The sequence below is a fragment of the Diabrotica virgifera genome, chromosome 1, assembly GCF_917563875.1.
Source record: "Diabrotica virgifera virgifera chromosome 1, PGI_DIABVI_V3a".
NCBI lineage: Eukaryota > Metazoa > Arthropoda > Insecta > Coleoptera > Chrysomelidae > Diabrotica > Diabrotica virgifera.
Window position 1 is genome coordinate 260,814,276 of NC_065443.1, and position 17,684 is coordinate 260,831,959.

Consider the following 17,684-nt stretch of genomic DNA (forward strand, 5'->3'; position numbering starts at 1 on the left):
AACAATTCAATTGTTAATTAATAATTTACGGCCGCAATAATAACCAAAATAATTATGATACACTGATCAAACTTTGAAATCTTATAAAGATGAGATGCCTATTTAATATTTTGTCGACAAAATATGAATTTTTTATTTTTTTGCATAATCTTTAAATGTTTAAAAAAACAATAGTTATAAACAAATTAACGTTTCTCAGAAAGTTTTTATTATATTATAATTTTAAAAAATAGCTAAAATGCGCATTTTAAATATCTTTAAAATAAATTCTTTAAAACTTTTTTGCAACCATTTGTAAAAAAGTTATGAAACAGCAAAATAAACATACGATTACTACTGTGTTTATAATTTTTTTAATCCTTTCAAAGCGTAGAAGTGAGTTTAAAGTACAAGCTAATTATTTACAAAAAAATATCGATTATCAGTTTAATTAAAAATTATAAATATATTTTTTTGTAATTTACACGCGCGAAAGTAGAGTAACACACTAATGTAGTAGCTGAAATTTTCACTCGGAGCGACGACCGGCCGCGTGATGTACACTTTTAATAAATAATGCATGCTGCGTGTCAGTCGCTTCGAGTGAACATTTTAGCTCCGACTCTGTATCAGGCCTACGTTTGCGCTAAAAATTACAAAAAAAAGTATTTTTAATCTTTGATTAAAATATAACCATTGCACTAATTTTCGACATTCTTTGTGAGTAATTAGGTTGTACCATAGACTAACTTTTAAGCTTTGAAACAATTAAAACAAATTATAAACACCGGAGATTTGGTATATTTACTTTGCTGTTTCATAACTTTTTTGCAAATGGTTGGAAATTTTTTTTAAATTATTCGTTTTCAAGACCTATGAAATACGCATTTTAAGTATTTTTTTAAATTAGAATATAATAAACAATTTATGAGAAATGTTAATTTGTTTATAACAATTTTTTTAAACATTTAAAGATTATGCAAAAAAATGAAAAATTTATATTTTGTCGACAAAATATTAAATAGGCATCACACCTTTATAATCTTTCAAGTTTGATCAATGTCTCATGATTATTTTGGTTGTTATTGCGACTGTAAATTGTTAATTAACAATTGAATTGTTGCTAAAATATTCGTTTCATTTTCACCGGCTTCTGAATTTATAATCTATAACAAGAAAGCTTTTATTTCACTAAGCTATATAATAGGTCTGGATCCCGCGTATGAAAAAAAGTTGATTAATAGCAAGCTGAAAATTTGTTAATAGCTTAGGGGTGTCTAGTCTGATAAACTTTGATATATGGGAACACTGGAACAGGGGCAGTTTTAATTGTGGAACAGGTTAAAAATTTGGAACGGTCAGACCACGAAAACTGCACATGTATTTTGTCCGACAGAACAGACTTAAACTCTCCGAACAGAGATTAAACTCTCATGCAAAAATCAGACTGCTATTTATCACCTGTCATAATTCCTGTCATTTGACATATTCTACATGTTCCACTCATTAAAACGCCCATTTGGTGATAAATAGCAGTCTGATTTTTGCATAAGAGTTTAATCTCTGTTCGGAGAGTTTAAGTCTGTTCTGTCGGACAAAATACATGTGCCGTTTTCGTGGTCTGATCGTTCCAAATTTTTAACCTGTTCCACAATTAAAACTTCCCCTGTTCCAGTGTTTCCAATATATCAAAGTTTGTCCGACTAGACACCCTTAAGCTATTGACAAATTTTCAGCTTGCTATTAATCAACTTTTTTTTCATACGCGGGATCCAGACCTATAATTATTGATACATAATTACTGGCCCAAAAAATTTATTTGAAAATTCGAGATTTTGTTGGGAAAACCTATATTTTCTGAGGAAAATTTTCGTCGGAGCAAATCGGGAAAAACATGACTCTATGCAGAATTAAATTGGGGTGAATTTTTATTTGAGTGTTTTTGGTGTAAAGTTAAAATCTTCGGAGTTATAGAGCAATAATTGAAAAAAATACGATTTGTCGGCGCCATTTTGTTTATAAAAAAAGTAGCACACTATATGCGGACTTTGCATACCTATATTAATAATATATAGGATCTTATAATTCGATTCCAGCAATAAAATTGATGGTAAATAACCTTTCTTTGTACTTTACTAATTAGACCAGCGTATTATAACTATTTTTTTTTCAAAATTTAAAGATTATGCAAAAAAAAGAAAAATTTATATTTTGTCGATAAAATATTAAATAAGTATCTCATCTTTATAATCTTTATAAGTTTGATCAATGTATCATGATTATTTTGGTTATTATTGCGATCGTAATTTGTTAATTAACAATTGAATTGTTGCTAAAATATTCGTTTAATTTTCACCGGCTTCTGGAATTACAATCAATACCAAGAAAGCTTTGATGTTACTAAGTTATTTAATTATTGATTAATAATTACTTACCTAAAACTTTATTTGAAAATTAGAGTTTTTGTTAGGAAAACCCGCATTTTCCGAGGAAAATTTTCGTCGGAGCAAATCGTGGAAAGCATATCTCTATGCAAAATTTAATTGCGGTGAATTTTTATTAAGGTGTTTTGGTTGTAAAGTTATAATCTTGGGAGTTATAGAGCTATAATTGAAAAAAATACGATTTGTCGGCGCCATTTTGTTTATAAAAAAAGTAGCACACTATCTGCGGACTTTGCATACCTATATTATTAATATATAGGATATTATAATTCGATTCCAGCAATAAAATTGCTGGTTTATAACTTTTCCATGAATTTTGCTAATTAGCCCAGAGTATAAGATAAACCTTACAAGCTACTGACAAATTTTGAAACTTCGATTCTAATTTGTTCTCATAAATAGCCCGAAAAGACTATGAAGCAGGAATAAATTGTTTTCGCTACAAGTCCTGATGATGGACTATAAAATATTTGAACTGCATTAGTTTTCATGTAGTTTTGAAACACACTCCTTTATTTGAGTACCTATCACTCAGTTTTGGAAAAAACACCAATTTCGTTGCAACACGAAACTACAGCCGCATCATCATTTCAGTTTAATCAGAGAGTGCAGCAAACACCTCTACCGGTTTCGAAACTTATTAGTCTCTCATCAGGAGGCACATATGCTGCTCTCTCTGACCCAACCAAGACAAACCCCGGCGTGCATTCACGGATTGCAATGAACGAAATGGCAGGAATGCCCTAGCGGCAACTACTATCAAAAAACTAAGTTTTCAATCTAGTAGCACATAAAACAACATCCAAAAATGTTATTCCACATCCTACCAAACTGAACACAATGGGAACCTTCTCTAGTAACACCTCCGAAGCTTCTACAATTTAAGCAGATGGGACGTGAATTATAAATTGTAAAATTCCCTCATCTTCCTTAGTCTCAGCATCCGTTATGGCTTGCAAATTGTAGAAGCCTCGGAGGTGTTACCAGAGAAGGTTCCCTTTGATAGGATGTAGAATAACATTTTTGGATGTTGATTTATGTGCTATTAGATTGAAAACTTAGTTTTTTGATAGCAGTTTCCGCTAGGGCATCCCTGCCATTTTGTTCGTTGCAATCCGTGAATGCACGCTGGGGTTTGTCCTGGTTTTAGAGACTAATAATTTTCGAAACCGTTAAAGGTGCACCTGCACTCTCTGATTGAACTGGAATGATGATGCGGCTGTAGTTTCGTGTTGCAACGAAATTGCAAATGGATATTAATTTTTGATTTACATGTTTACTCCGATTGGGGTACGAAGGGAACCATTCTCGTTGGAACTATACCGCGCTGAGCAGATGGGACGTAAATTATAAATTGTAAAATTCCCTCATCTTCCTTAGTCTCAGCATCCGTTATGGCTTGCAAATTGTAGAAGCCTTGGAGGTGTTACCAGAGAAGATTCTCATTGTTTTCAGTCTGGTAGGATATAGAATAACATTTTTGGATGGTGTTTTATATGCTATTAGATGGAAAACTTAGTTTTTGATAGCAGTTGCCGCTAGAGCATCCCTGCCATTTCGTTCGTTGCAATTTGTGAGTGCATGCTGGGGTTTGTCCTAGTTGGGACAGAGAGAGCAGCATATGTGCCCCCTGATGAGAGACTAATAAGTTTCGAAACCGCTAGAGGTGCTTGCTGTACTCTTTGATTGAACTGGAATGATGATGCGGCTGTAGTTTCGTGTTGCAACGAAATTGAAAATGGATATTTATTTTTAATTTACATGTTTACACCGATTGGAGTACGAAGGGAACCATTCTCGTTGGAACTTTACCGCGCTGAGCAGATGGGACGTGAATTATAAATTGTAAAATTCCCTCATCTTCCTTAGTCTCAGTATCCATCATGGCTTGCAAATTATAGAAGCCTTGGAGGTGTTACCAGAGAAGGTTCCCATTGTTTTCAGTCTGGTAGGATGTAGAATAACATTTTTGGATGTTGTTTTATGTGCTATTAGATTGAAATAGATACTTATGAAACAGTTTGTGAAGTATGCTTTTTGCGAACGCACGCGATGTTAGAGCATCGCGTATAATACATCGCGTAAGTTCGCAAAAAGTGCTTCACGCAGTTTCATACATTATTTTATCTATGATGAACAAATAAAAAACTGTAACTCTTTGTCACGGGAATTTATTTCTATTCTACAATATTTAGAAGTTTCACATTTAAAAATTCTAACTTCTTTCAAACCACAAAACTGTCAAAACTTTTGTCGTAATTTATTGCTCATTATGTCATCACCATGACAACGCGAAAGTTAAGGATATTTGATTATATGAAAGTGTGTCAAAAACAGTGCGAAAAACTAAGTCCTATTTAAAATACATTGTTACTTCACGCACACTTTAAACATTTCACGCACTGGTATCTATGACAGTTTTCACAAACTAAAAACTTATACATAATATTATGACATACAGTAGATAAACTTAGTTTTTTGTATTATTATTGTTAAAAAACTAATTTAATGGAGTCGATTTTTTTATTGAATTAAAAGATCTACAAAATCATATCTGAATATTTCTATCAGAAAATTTGGCTATACCTACTTAACGATTTTAAGTAAGATGTTTCTGAATATTATGGTAAACAAATACTTAATAAACAAATTAAGAGTGATATTATAGTACATTGCAAGCGTATCGTCCTTTATGAAAAAATAATATATTATCAGAGATCCGCTTGTGCTCCGCATATTCGGACAATAAATATTTGACTGTGCAAAGTTGGTTAGTTGCGCTCTACAGTTATTGCGATATTATGCAACGAATAGGTATATGATACCTATCTACAACGGCTCCCTAAATATTTAAGGATTGTAGATCGTTTGTGTGTCAGAAGTTCGGGTTAACACGAAAACTATGCTAATAAGGTTTAGGCGGTAAGCCCCAAGTTAGTTTCTATGAGGTCTATTAATATTTATTATGGAATATTTGATAGTATTAAACAATCTTATCGCTTTGGATTACCAACTCAATGTATGCAAAATGTGCTGTTAGTCTGAGGTGTGACATTATCACTCTATTCGTCACTTTTATTAATATGGCATTTGTCTGTTACTAAGGTAAGTGAAATTTTAGTACAGGGACTAAAGCATTGTCTTACACATCGAAGAAAATATTGTACACATTAATAAAATTCAAAAGTTTGGTTTTGTATCCAGTGCCGGTTTATCCACAGGGCGCTTGGCTCCTTTTAATTATCAAAAAATAAAGTCGCTAAATAATTTACATATTCTCCGAAAAAAATATCATACACAGATACGCCAATACACTGCAAACGCCTTCGTTATATTGTTACATCTCTTCACGCCTATACACAATACACAGTGCCTAGCCCCACAGGGGCCCCGTGTCAGTGTTTGTGGCAGGGCCCTTTTCCAAAAACTACAGAAAGTTGTCAGATTTCGCCATGTCATTGATTAAAAACTACCCAGGTAGTGGGTAAAAACTGTGTAGGTTATTAATCAATGGCCATGTCTCGAATTGTATCCAAAATAATCGCACAAACGGAGTCATTTTAGTTTCTAATAATTTCATTTTGAATTGTGGGGCTTAAATATTATTTTATCTCTCGATCTAAAGTCTAGTAAATTAGTCGCTGTTTTCAGAATCGCGAATTGGATGCTACAAGGATGTAACATCAGCTTTTAGAAGTTTTTTTAATTTAGAGATAAAGAAGAAGTCAAGACGTCAATAAATACTTTATGCGAGAAACATAAAAACGATGTTGATGAAACCAAAGAGAAATTGCATAATGAAATTACCCATTTTGTAACGTTATGCCAAAATTTGAATAAACATCATACAATTTATGAAAAATTTGATTCTTCCAGGATGTAAAAGCAACTTTTCCCAATATTTTAACTTTACTGCAAATTTATTTGACGATACCAATTTCTAATGCGTCAGGCGGTCTTTTTCGGCTTTAAAAAGAATAAATATAATAAACATATTTAAGGTCAAATTTGGGTCAAGAAAACCTAGACGCATTATCACTGAATGAAACTGAATTGTGATAATATTAGGTTTGTTCTAGCAAACGGTCAAACTAGTCAAAAACCGTCAGCAAACAGTTGGTCAGTGAGAGAACATAATACAGTCACCAGTGCTATCCCCTCTACTCGCGCTGGTCGATTATTCGCTGATGGTTTCAAACCAAACCTATTGTATGGCAGTTGGCAGTTGGCGAATGCCAAGTCAAGAAAAAAAGTGATCTAATTTTTGTCTTTATGTATTTTTTAGAATATTTTCTTGCTTGTCATGTGTTGTTATGAGGAACTTTCTGTTTTTATTTACTTACTTACTTAGTCCTAAGCCCTTCTACCTTTAGGTGTAAGGCTGGTGGAGTTGAGTTTGGCATTGTAGTCTCCATGCTTTCCGATCTTGCGCTAGGTTTCTTGCACTTTCCAATGTCAATCCCTTCTTCTCGACTTCTTTCCTGATTTCATCTACCCACATAACTCTTGGTCTCCCTCTTTTGTTTTTCCCCTGCACTCTCGTTTCGAACACTCGTTTTGTTAGCCTCTCGTTCGACATTCTACACACGTGCCCGAACCATCTAAGTTGTCCTTCTACTATTTTTTCATTGATTGGTTCTAGTTTTAGGTTTTGTCTAATTGTTTCGTTTCGTATTTTGTCTGTCCTTTTTCTGTTTGCTATTTTCCTCAGGAACCTCATTTCCATAGCATTGACTCTGGATTTTTGTCTCCCCGTCAATGTCCATGTCTCGCTGCTATACATGATTGTTGGTCTAACTACTGATTTAACGACTGCCGTTTTTACTTTTTCCGGTATCCCTTTTTTCCCAAAAAATGTTGTTTTCATAGTGTTAAATAAGCTTCCTGTTCGTCCCATTCTCTCGTTTATTTCCATGTCTTGTTTACCATTTGATTCGATTATTACTCCTAGGTATTTAAAATATTCCACTTGCTCTAGTTGTTTCCCGTCTAATTCTATTGCGTGTGTCTTCCTCGTATTTGAAATTATCATTGTTTTTGTTTTCTCTGTATTAATTTTCATATTTATGTTTGATAGTTCTTCTTCTAGGATTTCAAGATTGTTCTGTAAGTCTTCTCTGTTTTCTGCTATCAATACCATGTCGTCTGCAAATAGTAGCTCCGATAGTTGAGTCTGTTTCATTTGCCAGTATCCTAATGTTAGTTTTCTCATTCTTCTCTTGGCTTTCTTTATCGCTTCATCCAGTACCACTGAGAATAGCAGTGGACTCAGCACGCATCCCTGTTTGACGCCTTGACTTGTAGAAAATTCTCTGGATTCCTCGTTATTGGTTCTTACTGTATTTGTATTATTTTTGTACATATCCTTTATTACTTCTATTATGTGTCTGTCGACTCCCCTTTCTGTTAGTGTCTTCCAAACGTCCTTTCTTCGGATTCTGTCAAACGCCTTTTCCAGGTCAATGAAGCACATATGTATCTCTCTATTTTTCTTGATTACCTTCTCACTTACTTGTCTTAATGTGAATATTAGGTCTTGCGTGCTTCTGTCCTTCCTGAATCCACACTGTGTGTCTTCCATAGTTGTTTCTATTTGTGTTTTTATTCTTGTCTCTAGTATTCTTGCTAATACCTTCCCAGGGATACTTGATATGGTGATACCTCGGTAATTATTACAGTTTCTCTTGTCTCCCTTTTTGTGTATTGGTAATATAATGTCTTTCTTCCAGTCCTTTGGTAATTCTGCTCTATTTATGATATCATTCATTAGTTCTTTCATGCTATCCATTCCCTCTGTCCCCATGAATTTTATCATTTCCGGGGTGATATGATCCTTGCCTGGTGCTTTGCCCAGTTTTACTCTTTCTATTGCTTTCTCTAATTCCTCTCTTGTTATGGATTCCACTTGTTGTTCTTCATTCCTTTCTTGTATCTCCCCTATGTTGTCCTTGTCTACATGAGTTAGCTCTTTGAAATGTTCTCTCCATCTTTCCATTATTTGTTTTTCTTCTGTTAGTACGTTTCCATTCTTGTCTTTTATATTCGGCATCGTGTGCTCTTTCTTTTGTCTGAGTTGTTTTAATGCGCCGTAGAAGAGTTTTTGGTTTTCCCTATAATTTTTTGTCATTTTTTGTCCAAATATCTCCCATGACCTTTCCTTTCCTGCTTTCACCGCTATTTTAACCTCTTTCCTTTTTTCTTTATATGCTTCGTAATCTTCCGGGTGTTTTGTGCTTAGGTATCTTTTCCATTTGTCTTTTTTGTTCTTTATTTTCTCTCGTATTTCTTCCGTCCACCATTCTGTTCTCCTCATGTTAGTGTTTGCTATTTTTGCTTTCCCGCAAGTTTCCTCAGCTGCTTTGATTATGCTGGTTTTTAGATATTCCCATTTTTTTTCTATATTTGTATTTTTTGCCCTACCTTTCAAACTATTATCTAATTTTTCTTGGAATTTCTTCTTATATATTTCCTCTTTTAATTTGTAACTTTTTATTTTTTCATTTACTACCTTTCTTCTCTTTTCTTCTTTTTCCTCTGTTGTTCTCATTCTCATTATTACTAGATGCTACAAGGATGTAACATCAGCTTTTAGAAGTTTTTTTAATCTAGAGATAAAGAAGAAGTCAAGACGTCAATCAATACTTTATGCGAGAAACATAAAAACGATGTTAATGGAACCAAAGAGAAATTGCATAATGAAATTACCCATTTTGTAACGTTATGCCAAAATTTGAATAAACATCATACAATTTATGAAAAATTTGATTCTTCCAGGATGTAAAAGCAACTTTTCCCAATATTTTAACTTTACTGCAAATTTATTTGACGATACCAATTTCTAATGCGTCAGGCGGTCTTTTTCGGCTTTAAAAAGAATAAATATAATAAACATATTTAAGGTCAAATTTGGGTCAAGAAAACCTAGACGCATTATCACTGAATGAAACTGAATTGTGATAATATTAGGTTTGTTCTAGCAAACAGTCAAACTAGTCAAAAACCGTCAGCAAACAGTTGGTCAGTGAGAGAACATAATACAGTCACCAGTGCTATCCCCTCTACTCGCGCTGGTCGATTATTCGCTGATGGTTTCAAACCAAACCTATTGTATGGCAGTTGGCAGTTGGCGAATGCCAAGTCAAGAAAAAAAGTGATCTAATTTTTGTCTTTATGTATTTTTTAGAATATTTTCTTGCTTGTCATGTGTTGTTATGAGGAACTTTCTGTTTTTATTTATGTTTTTAAATGTATTTTTTGCATTATTTTTTACGTTTGCTATTCTTCTTGCTTGTTTAAAAAAATGGTTTATGGATGTTACAATAAACCTTTATAGTTAGTGCATGTGTTTTCATGTTAAAAACTGACAACGAATAGCAATGAAGGGGGCCCCTAAACCTCCAGCGCCCAGGTCTCAAAGTTAGGTTAAACCGGCACTGTTTGTATCTACTTGTAACATTCGAATTGCCACAGAAATTTGGGTAGAATTTATAACAATAAAACTGCACCTAACTATGGGAGCCGATTTTTAAGGCTTCGCCTAATAGTAGCTCAGAATAGACCGAATAGTAGCTCAGTTACTCAGGTATAAGTTTGTCTTATGTTAGTCGAAAAAGTGAACACAGTTTCAGAAGGGACAAACTAATAAAGTATAAAATCAACAGGGTGTCCAGAAACTCTACCGACAAACTAAGAGAAAAGATTCCTCGGATAATTTTAAGAAAATTTAACCCAATTCATCTAGTCCAAAAATGCGTTCTAAAGGAGCTAGAGCTATTTGAAGATGGCGTCTGATAATTAGTTTTTCTTAAATATCTCCAGGACGCTTCTATATAGAAAACCCAAAATTGGTACACATATTTATTTTCCAGAGATAAATCGATTCCATCCATTGCAAATTTCTAGTACCGGTCATAGGCGTCCGTTTTGGGTAGGGGAACAGTTATATTATCACATAACTTTTTTATCTTTAATTTTTAAGAATTTTTTACACTAGATTATTAAATTATGAGGTATTCTAGTACTAAAAGTTACTCTTGCTTTAAGTTGGTAAACGACACATTTTTTTTGAAATTTTTAAAATTTTTTTTTCAAATTCATGAAACGAAAAATTTTCAAATTGATTTTTCTAGAAAACGGTGTGTCCTACCGACTTAAAGCAAGAGTACCTTTTAGTACTAGAATACCTGACAATTTAGTAATCCAGTATCAAAAATGCTTAAAAGTTAAAGACAAAAGGTTATAGACAAAACGGACGCTTATGACTGGTACCAGAAATTCACAATAGATGGAATCGGTTTATCTCCGGAAGATAAATATGTGTACCAATTTTCGTTTTTCTAACTAGAAACATGCTGGAGGTATTTAAGAAAAACTAATTACAAAATGCCATCTTCAAAGAGATGCCAGCTTAAAAAGCTCCCTTAGGAAGCATTTTCAGACAAGGCGAATTTGGTTAAATGGTCTTAAAATTATCCTGTCTTCATTTGTCGGTAGAGATTCTGGACACCCTGTATACATATTTTAATATTGATAAGCAAATCTTACCTATAGCTTTACAATAAAATTATACTTATGGCACTTTTGGATTGCTTGCCTGCTGTAGAGAATAAGGATGGAGGAAGTTGGCTATAAATGATGTGAATAGCCCTTAGATATTTCCCATTTGAGTGTTTTGATGGCTGCTGCAATTTGTAGTTGGTTTTTTTAGAATTATCCACGTGGTAACCTTCATCGTCGATGATGTGTTTGAAAGGCTTCGTGAAGTTCCCTCTCGAAAGGGGGAACAAAACTTATATTAGACCAAAAACTAGAATAACAAATTCTATATTAGAGACATCAAATATTCTCAAACATTCCTTGCCATATCCTCAAAAATTAAAATTATAGGAAAAATATGAAATAAAGTAGCAAATTACAAGAATCAAATGAACGTATTTATTAACATAATTATATTAATTTGATAAAAGATACTAATTGCATAAAATTTTAACAATGTTAAAAAGACACGTGGGTTGGGGAAAGTTATGTATAAAGAGTAAAGCCCAAAAAATAAGGAGTATCAATTATGAATATTGGTGAATTATTAAATCAACTTATAAATGTAATACAGAAACACTGTCTTAAGTAGACACAAGACATTATAAAAACATTCGCTACCAGTTAGACTGAGACTGACATGACATATGACAGCGAAGGGAAGTCAACTGACAAATAGAGTTTGGCCGTAAATATTTAAGGATTGTAGATCGTTTGTGTGTTAGAAATTCGGGTTAACACGAAAACTATGCTAATAAAGTTTAGGCTTAAATTAAGATGATGAAATTCTAAGCAATAGGGACAAAAATAAAAGCCATCATTGTAATAATCAACGTCATACCGATTTTCCTGGACAACTACTTCTCATGTAATTCCTATTTTAAATATTTAAGAATATTCTTTTGCTCTCCTGAGAAATTTTACTTTTTGCAGTTACATCATTCTTCTTCCCGACCGGCGAATATTTTCAAATACTCTTTAGTATGATAGAATTGATCCAAAAGATGGCATAACCCAGACATCCAAAGTGAAAGTTATTCTCCTACACCAAATTGTTCTATATGGTCCACATAATGTTCAGAAAAAAGTAACACCACTTTGAGCGTCGGGTTTGGGGGGGAGATGGGGGAGAAATCGGTAAATTCGTAGTTTTTTAAGTTTTTCATGAATAATCTTCTATACAAAAATATTCTACAATAAATTTGAAATAAAAAAGATCCTATACATAATCCTTTTAAAATGAACGGTTCCAAAGTTACGGAGGTAGTATAGTATAATTGGTCTAAAAAAAGGCCTAACCCAGACATCCCAAATAAAAGTTTTCCTCCTACACCAAATTGTTATATATGGTCCACATATGGTTCAATAAAAAGTTACACCATTTTGAGCGTCCGGTTTGGGGGTGGGGGAGATGGGGAAGAAGTCGGTAAATTAGTAGTTTTTTTTTACGTTTTTCGTCAATATTTCTAAAACTATACTTTAACGTAAACAATGTTCTATACAAAAATGTTCTACATATAATTTAAAACAAAAAAGGTCCTATGTCATAATTGTTAGAAAATCAACGGCTCCAGAGTTACGGAGGGTAAAAAGGTGAGATATTCGATACTTTTTATATTTTTTGGGCAATTGATGATAATTTTGGGTGGTGAAGTTGACGTTTCTTCAAGGGCTTATCACTAACATACCATCGGCCACTGAAATAGCAAATTTGATTTATAAAAGACAATCCTGTTAAAAAAATCAGTAGGGAATTGTCCAAAAAATATAAAAAGTATTGAAAACCTCCAATTTTCACCATCCGTAACTCCGGAACTGTTGATTTTATAACAATTATGTCTAAGACTTTTTTTGTTTAATTTTATGTAGTACATTTTTGTATAGAACATTGTTTACGCTAAAGCATAGCTTTAGAAATATTGACGAAAAACCTAAAAACTACTAATTTACCGATTTGTCCACCCATCTCCCCCCCCCCCCCCCAAACCGGACGCTCCAAATGGTGTAACTTTTTACTGAACAATATGTGGACCATATAGGACAATTTGGTGTTGAAAGAAAATTTTTATTTTGGATTTTTAAGCTAGGTCTTTTTTGGACCAATTATACTATACTACCTCAGTAACTTTGGAACCGTTCATCTTAGAAGGATTATGCATAGAACTTTTTTATTTCAAATTTAATGTAGAACATTTGTGTATACAAGTTTGTTTATGCTAAATAGCATAGTTTTAAAAATATTTACGAACAACGTAAAAAACTACGAATTTACCGATTTCTCTCCCTCTCCCCCCACCAAACCCGACGCTCAAAATGATGTGACTTTTTTCTGAACATTATGTGGACCATAAAGAAAAATTTGGTGTTGGGGGATAACTTTCACTTTGGATGTCTGGGTTTGGGTCTAGTTATACCATACTACTTTGCCATATCTTCAAAAATAAGAAAAATATTAAATAAAATATAGACAAGGCGATACCGGCGGGTTCGTTGGAAAAAATATTCCCATAAGATTTTTTTGCATAATCATATTCGTGAGACATCCCAGAATAAGGTTCAAGAAGTCGCCCACGTGTAAAGTGGTCCAATTTTTTTTTATTTTTTTAATCAAATTGCAAAAATTATTATTTTCGGTAGGGATATATTTTTTAGATTTTTTGGATCATTCTGGACAAAAAAGGTCTCTTATAACTTTTCTCTAAAGTTGGTCGTTTTTGAGTTATAAGCAATTGAAAATTGAAAAAAACGAAAAATGGCGATTTTTAAGGCTTAATAACTAGGTAAAAGTTATTCTAATGAAAGTCAGAACGTGATCAAATAAAAGTTTAAAGCCCGCCCTACAAGATCCTGAAGAAATTTTTGTTATTATTTTATCACTAAGCTGTTATTTCTAATTAAAAATAACAGCTTAGTAATAAATTAATGACACAAATTTCTTCCGGATCATGTAGTGGACGCTTTAGTCTTTGATTTGGTCACTTTCTGACTTTGATAATACACTAAGCGCCAAAATTAACGCACCACCTTAAAAATGGAACATTTTAAATGTCTCATATTTCCTAAACCTGTTATCCGATTTTAGTGATTTTTTTAACAGGTTATAGCTTTATTCTTCAAGAATATACATGTAATAATATTGTTGCTAAACAGATAAGTTTCATTGTATACCGGGTGTAACAATGGTAGTGTGTTTTTTCCTCAAAGTTTGGAACACCCTGTGGAATATTCAAGCGTATATAAAATATTGAAATTAAAACTCAGCTAGAACCTTAGCTTATCTTAACATTTTGCTTTTTGATTTATTCGCTTATGTTGGATAATAAAAAAGTTAGGTACCTTAACAACTAGCAACGTTTTTCGTCAATACAGGGTGTTTCTAAATAAGTGCGACAAACTTTAAGGGGTAATTCTCCATGAAAAATAATGACCGTTTGCTTTATAAACATATGTTCTCAAATGCTTCGTTTTCGAGATACGGGATGTTGAATTTTTTCTTACAAACTGACGATTTATTTATTGCTCTAAAACCGGTTGAGATATGCAAATGAAATTTGGTAGGTTTTAAGAGGTAGCTATTGGGCATTTTTGGCATACAATTAAGAACTTTATATTCACCATTGGCGTGCATATGGGTAATATGACCGTGTAATATGACCCGTATGCACGCCAATTGTGAATATAAAATTCTTAGTTGTACGTCAAAAAATACGCAATAACTACCTCTTAAAACCCATTAAATTTCATTTGCATATCACAACCGGTTTTAGAGCAATAAATAAAATGTCAGTTTGTAAGAAAAAATTTAACATCCCGTATCTAGGAAACGAAGTATTTGCGGAAGCATGTTTATAAAGTAAACAGTCATTATTTTTTCATGCAGAATTACCCCTCAAAGTTTGTCGCACTTATTTAGAAACACCCTGTATTGATGAAAAACGTTGCTAGTTGTTAAAGTACCTAACTCTTTTATTATCCAACATAAGCTAATGAATCAAAAAGCAAAATGTTAAGATAACCTAAGGTTCTAGTTGAGTTTTAATTTCAATATTTTATATACGCTAGAATATTTCAGAGGGTGTTCCAAACTTTGAGGAAAAAACACACTATCATTGTTACACCCGGTATACAATGACACTTATCTGTTTAGCAACAATATTATCACATCGATATTCCTGAAGAATAAAGCTATAAAATACTTAAAAAATCACTAAAATCGGACAACAGGTTTAGGAAATATCAGACATTAAAAATGTCCCATTTTTAAGGTGGTGCGTTAATTTTGGCGCTTAGTGTAGTAACCTTTAACCGAGTTATTAAGCCTTGAACAAGACATCGCCATTTTTCGGTTTTTTTTCAATTTTTAATTGCTTATAACTCAAAAACTATCAACTTTAGAGAAAAATTATAAGAGACCTTTTTTGTCCAGAATTGCCCAAAAAATCTAGAAAAATTAGTAATGGCCGAAAATATTAATTTTTGCAATGTGATTAAAAAAAATTTGTTAAAAAAAATTTGGACCACTTTACACGTGGGTGACTTCTTGAACCTTATTCTGGAATGTCTCACGAATGTGATTATGCAAAAAAATCTTATGGGAATATTTTTTCCAACGAACCCGCCGTTTTCGTCTTGTCTAATAGCAAATTCACAAGGCTCATATGAATATAATTATTATAAAATAATTAGTTTAATTTAATGAAAGATATGAATCGCACAAAGTTTAAATAAATTTAAAAAGACACTTGGCTTGACGTGTATGACATTATTACTCATTCGTTACTTTTAATAATATGGTATGTGTGTGTATACTAAAGGATAAGTGAAATTGTAGTACGGAGGCTAAAGTTTTGTCTTAGTCATCGAAGAAAATATCGTTCACACATAGGGAAAACTCAAAAGTTTTCCTAGAAAGAGTGACTCGACACTGAGGAGTGGGCAGATTGAAACCCCGAACTCGAACGGAATCATATCCCCCTGGATAATGGGCCTCCAAAATGGGCGTCAAAACATGTCGAGTTTTAAAGTCTCACCGGGTGCTTCCCGAAAACTTGGTAATTTTCATTTACCTGGCCACGGAAATCATTCCGAACATATAATACATATATATTATATAGGAAATTTCCTAAATTAAACATGAATAAAATTACGCCTGGTTATCCGGTTAATGGTAATAAATTTGCATTTTATAATTATTCAGAGCTGTCATTTAACGATCACAACACACCAAACTGTGTGAAAGCAAACAGTTTGTGGATTTAGTAATTCCAACGAACAATTCAATAATGGAGCTGTATTCCCCTTGCCAATAACGGGCATATAAAATAAATGCACTTTGGATATTCAGAAGGCATTAGTTTAATAACACATTAGCTGTTTATTTCTCTGAACTGAAACAATATACATGTAAATTCTGTTGTCCTACCCTGCAAATTATTGAATTTTATTAGGGGTAAATAAAGCATATTTGAAAATGAATACTAATTGGCAGGCTTATAAATATACCTGGCTTATATAAGCTTTATATACCTAGGCAGAGAGCTAAACAGTCAGCTAAACCACTCAAAAGAAATTAGAAGAAGCATTGAAATAGCAAGATCTGGCTTCATGAACATGCGTAAAATGCTCTGTAACCCCAAGCTATCAGTCACAATAAGATTGAGAACACTAAAGTGTTATGTGTGGTCTCTATTACTATATGGCTGTGAGACCTGGACATTAAAACAGTATGACGTCAACAAACTGAATTCATTCGAAATGTGGATGTACCGCCGAATGCTAAGAATAAGCTGGACCAGCAAAACTACAAATGAAGAAGTACTGGAAATAATGAGCACACGTCCTCATCTGGTCAACACAATCAAAATTAGAAAGACGTCATATCTAGGACACATAATGCGCCATAGGGAATTTGAGCATCTCCAGGTAATATTAGAAGGCAAAATCGAAGGTAACAGGGGAATAGGAAGAAAGAAAAAATCCTGGCTCCGAAACATCAGATATTGGACCCACAAAACAGGGAATGACTTAATCCATCAAGCCCAGAACAGAGAGAAATTTGCCATATTGATTGCAACCTCAATAGAGAAGGCACTTAGGAGGAGGAGGAGGCATATAAATTATATGAGGTTTACACTGTATTTACAGTCTTCTTCTTCTAATTCCATGACTAATATCTATCATTGGAATCATGTTGACCATATTCGCTATCGTGATTTTACTGACAGCAGCTCTGAATAATGATGTAGGTAGTCGTTTTTTTTTTGTACGATTGTCTTAGACCAGGGGTTCCCAACTTTCGAGCAACTGCGTACCACCTGAAATGTTTTGAAGATTTTGGCGTACCACCAAACACCTGGGGGCATGGAATGGAAGGAATCCCACATACCTATCCTAATTTTTTTAGAAACAGGTTTACTATCAGAATCAATTATGCTTCCTAATTTTTATTTTAAAATATATACTTCTACTTTCTCATAATCCTTAGTCCCCTTCAGGGCGTCGGATGAAAAATATATACAGATATAGGTCTATTACTCATAGCTATCCAAAAACACACTATAAACCAAAGAAAAGATAAAAATTAACAGAAATCAACATTAGGCATTGTGTATCGAGATTAATGCGAGACTTGTTGCAGTTTGCCTATGGTTAAAGTGTCAATTGCAGGAGTAATTGTACTCAATTTTATTCTTATGGCCTCTTTAACACTTGTTGCTCTGTTTCTAT